Raw genomic sequence first — 4624 nt, forward strand, 5'->3', positions numbered from 1 at the left:
GGGTTAATGTTGGTGATGAATTCCACTCTGTTTGTCACCGTGTTCTCACCCTGGGAGACTCCTCCCTAACTGAAGCTGCAGTCAGCTTGTCAGCCTGGGAATGGAGCTGAGAGTCAGGAGAAATCCAGGCCTGGAGAGAATTCCCAAGCTGTGATTCCCCAGCTCTGTCAATGTGTGTGTCCACACTCATGCAGGACTTGGTGAAACACCCAGAAAGATCTCAGAGCGTGAGGCAGCACATGGACACCACAGGCAGGTGAAGGCCGAGCTCCGAGGGCCACAGACCTGACAAAAAACGGGAAACATCCCTCAGGCCTGGGATAGCAGAGGGCTGGGAAACGCTGCTGGGAGCCGGGTGGGTGCAGAGGGGCTGGAAGCTGCTCCTGAGCCTTTTCCTGTGCCTGGGGATGGGTAAGGAGCAGGCTGCTGAGCAGGGATGGGGATGAACACTTAGCAGGGTGCCCCCAGAGCTCTCCTGGCACCAGTTTTGTCACCCACCCACTTTGGAACAGCACAGCCACAGGGACCAGCTCCAATCCCCCTGCTCCGTATGGAAATCAGCCCCCGCTTTCTCCGGAGACACAAAATCAGCGCTGCTCCGTCCGGGCTTTTTTGTTCGGTTTTTTTTTTTTTTTTTTTCCCACTTTGGAGCCCAAGGTAGCTGCATTTAGAAGCTTTCTGTCCTTTCTTTGCCGCTGCGGCAGGGTTGTGGTCACTCAGGCAGCAGTAACTTTGAAAAAATGACCCGTCTACACCCAAACAATAACAGAATCCCCCTTTTTATGTTGGCAACGCCCAGCGCTTTCTCTGCCCTTCGGGACTCCCCACGTAGACGCAACTGTTTGCCCAGCCCTCTTCTGAACAACTTAATTAAGCAAAAGAAAAAGTGTCACTTTCTGCCGGGCTCACAAAAACAGAGCTGTGGGGGTAAGGAGGGGACGCGGCAGCAGCCCCGCATTCCTCGGGGGCTCGGACGGGACCCTGTCCCCAGCCCGGGGCCGGGCACGGCTTTGTCCGTGCTCAGCCTGTGCCAGCAGGGCTTGGTGCCATTCCTGCCAGGATTGCCAAATTTATGGAAAGAGGAGCGGCTTTTTCCCTCTAAGGCATCAAACAGCTCATCCTCCCACCCAGGGCAGCTCCGGAGCCTCCCACATTTCCCACATTTCCAACATTTCCCAGATTTCCCAGATTTCACACATTTCCCACATTATTTCCCACATTTCCCTGGATCCACGCTGGGGACACGCGGGATGTGTGCACATTCCCTGATCTCTGGGGGGTTACAAAATCTCCCTCCGACCTGCCCAGCTTCATTTCCTTCCCTCCCGAGGCTGGATCTACTCCTCAGGCTCCCCAGGCGGCTCCAGCTGCTCCCTGTCCAAGGAAAGGGATGAGGCTCTCACCACCACGAGTGCTTCAAGGGCCTGGGCTCTCAGGGCTTTTTTATTTAACGAGAGGAAAAAAGTTGCTCTTAAGCAGGCAGGGGAGGCCGGAGCAGAACTGTCTGGCTGAGTTATGTTCTCCCCTTCTGGCTTTATCTCCATTAAAGGAGCATAAATTCATTTCGGGCTCCGGCTCTGCAGGGGTCAGGGGCTGCCCCAAATCAATGGCCCGGCTGTTCACCCTGCACACATGGGGGGCTCCGAGGGCTCGGCGGGTTCTTTTCAGATAAAAAAAAAAAAGATTAAAAAATAGCGTTTTGCCCTTCTTCTCTCCCACCCCAGCCGCTGCTTTCCTTCGGTTATCCCTGGCAGGGAGGAGCCCGTGCACTTCAGAAATCCTGTCATCCTCTAAACCAGACCATTGCATTTTAAATAATGAAAATTAACAAAGCCAAACGGGCCCTGCAATGCTTGGCTGTATTTTCTTGGGCTCGTCAAGTCCTGACAAACCCTTTTATTCAAGAGTGAAGGGAGCCAGGCAGCAGAAGCTGCGCCCCCAAAGACTCTGATCTCTCGGGGTGAAGGTGGGATATTCCCTTTGGAATTCCAAGGTGGGAACAAGCACAGCACATTGCGGGCTGGGGGGAGACTGGAGGGGCAAAATCCCCCTCTGGATGCGGGGCAGCACCAGCACCACCCTCAAATGCCACCCTGGGCATCCCAAACCCCTGCACACGTGCATGGCCACACACACAAACACGGCAGAGGAGCAATTTCCCCATGGAAAGGGTGGGGAGAGCTGCCCAGGGGGATTTGGGGTCCCCATCCCTGCAGGTGGCACCTAGAGGTGGCACTCAGGGTGCCAAGGTGGCCATGGGGCACAGCTGGGACTGCAGGGGCTGGGAGGGCTTTGCCAGCCTCGGGGATTTGGGGATTTGGGGATTTTGGGACACAAACTCCCCCCAAAGAGCCGGGGAGAGGCTGATGCCGGTGCCAGGGCAGACCCCGGCAGCCACCAGCGGCTCCAGGGTGCAATCCTCGCTCATTTTCCCCCATTCCGAGGTTTTCCCGGGACTTTTCCGAGGCAGAGCAGCCCAGGGCGAGGATTTCAGGAGTTCTGAGCTGCTCTGCTCGCCAGCATCGCCCTGAAATGACAGAACTGCAGCGTTAAAGGGCAGAGGAGGGAGGATCCTCCCTGTGCAGCCTCCTCCCGCTCCGTTCTCGCGGCGCAGGGGTCCAGCAGCTCCTTTCTCGTGATTAATATCTGGGAAGCTTCTTAACAAGGCTTAGCTTGATAGGTGGCTCTTGTTGGAGGAAATTTATGGCCTGGTACTTCCTCAGTGAGACTTCCCACGTTGAATTGTTGAACATTACTGACCCTGCTGCCCAACACGAGGGGGTGGGGATTTACACAGATGTCTGGTAACTGTGGAAGGTGCAAAAATCCAGAAGAACAACCTGCATGACATCCATTGGAAGCGGCTGGTGAACAGAGGTCAGGGGGAGGCCCGCGCCAGCGTGTGAGCCGCAGTGTTTTGGTGCAGTTTGTTTTTTGATTAGTGCAGTTCATGACCGGGCCATCCCACCTGAATAACAATCAGAGCGATTCACGGCGGGCCGGGAGAGGGCAGGGCCGCCCGCAGAGCCGCCCATATGGAGCCGGCCCTGGGAAGTGCGGAACCTTCCCAAACCCAGATGGTTCGGCTTGACGGCTCTGGCACGGCCCCAGCAATAACCTCTGCCGATATGAAATCATCAGGATCCTGACCCCCCCTTCCTCCCCTCCTCCTCCTCCTCCTCCTCCTCCCCTGCTCCCTTCTCCTGCCTCCCTCCCACTGTACCGATGGAAACAAAGCCGTAAGGGAACGGGATGTACGGGTGGGGTGGGATCAGTGGGGTGGGATGGGATCAGAAGGTTGGGATGGGATCAGTGGGGTGGGGTGGGATGGGATGGGATCGTTGGGATGGGATGGGATGGGATGGGATCAGTGGGATGGGATCAGTGGGATGGGATCAGTGGAGTGGGATCAGTGGGCTGGGATGGGATCAGTGGGATGGGTTGGGATGGGATGGGATGGGATGGGATGGGATGGGATGGGATGGGATCAGTGGGTTGGGATCAGGGGCATGGGATGAGATCAGTGGGATGGATCAGTGGAATGGGATCAGGGGGATGGGATGAGATCAGTGGAATGGGATCAGTGGGATGGATTGGGATGGGATGGGATGGGATGGGATGGGATGGGATGGGATGGGATGGGATGGGATGGGTGGGATGGGATGAGTGGGATGGGATCAGTGGGATGGATTGGGATGGGATGGGATGGGATGGGATGGGATGGGATGAATGGGATGGGATGAGTGGGATGGGATGAGTGGGATGGGATCGATGGGATGGGATGGGATGGATCAGTGGAATGGCATCAGTGGGTTGGGATGGAGCCATACTGCCACTAAAAACAGCCTCTGCACCTGCTGCAGTTGGGTTTTGCTTTCATTTTGTTATAAATACATATTATGGTGTTGGCTTTTCACAAATATTGAGGTAGATACCAAATGTGTGGTGTTAAAATGGTTTTTGAGATACAGTTTTTCTTTAGGAGCAACCTAGGCTGAGAAAGTGTGTTTGTAATAAATGAATTTCCTGCTTAATTGAATCACACCCAGCAAAGACACCTGCTACTGAAACACCAGCTACCAGCACCGACTGTCTGTAAAAATTAAACACCACAGCTCCAATTAAGACTGATAAGAAAAATAAATTAAAACCACAGCCAAGAAACACGCGTGCTCTAAAAAGGCAGACTCAAGGAGTGGCCATGTAAAACAGATCCTGGAATATGGAAATTAGTTTATAGAAAAGTTTAGAAATGTATGATGGGTTTATGAATATGCAAGGAGCTAATAAATTTAAGGGGTGTCTCCAAAACAGCAGGTGTGCTCTTGGCTGAATACCAAGCACCCGGCCCTTATAACCTTTTGCTTTATTATTTGTCTCTGATTGTCTTTTATTAAACTTTTAAAAATCTACCCAAAAAGTAAAGCTCGTTTTTCACATTTTTTTTTATTGTGGGGGATTTTTTTCTTTTTGCCTGGCGCTTGTCTTTGCCTCACACAGGCGAGGGGAGGGAAAACTCTGCCACGGGGAGTGGGAGGAGGTGAAACCCTTTGGATTTTGGGACCCTCCTGTGCTGCTCCTTCTGCTGCTTGAGCGGGGAAATCTCCACCCGTGATGGCAGTTC

At 53.8% G+C, this 4624-nt stretch overlaps 1 long non-coding RNA gene across 1 annotated transcript; it reads left to right on the forward strand.

The window, feature by feature from the left end:
• The first annotated feature begins 3061 nt into the window (after nt 1-3061).
• On the forward strand, nt 3062-4419 carry LOC148224996 (uncharacterized). The gene is made up of 2 exons (XR_015802014.1): nt 3062-3239; nt 3983-4419. It is a non-coding gene; the product is annotated as an uncharacterized LOC148224996 (long non-coding RNA).
• Nucleotides 4420-4624: the final 205 nt, after the last annotated feature.

This window comes from Sturnus vulgaris, chromosome 2 (genome assembly GCF_052056855.1).
Source record: "Sturnus vulgaris isolate bStuVul1 chromosome 2, bStuVul1.hap1, whole genome shotgun sequence".
In the NCBI taxonomy this organism is placed as follows: Eukaryota; Metazoa; Chordata; class Aves; order Passeriformes; family Sturnidae; genus Sturnus; species Sturnus vulgaris.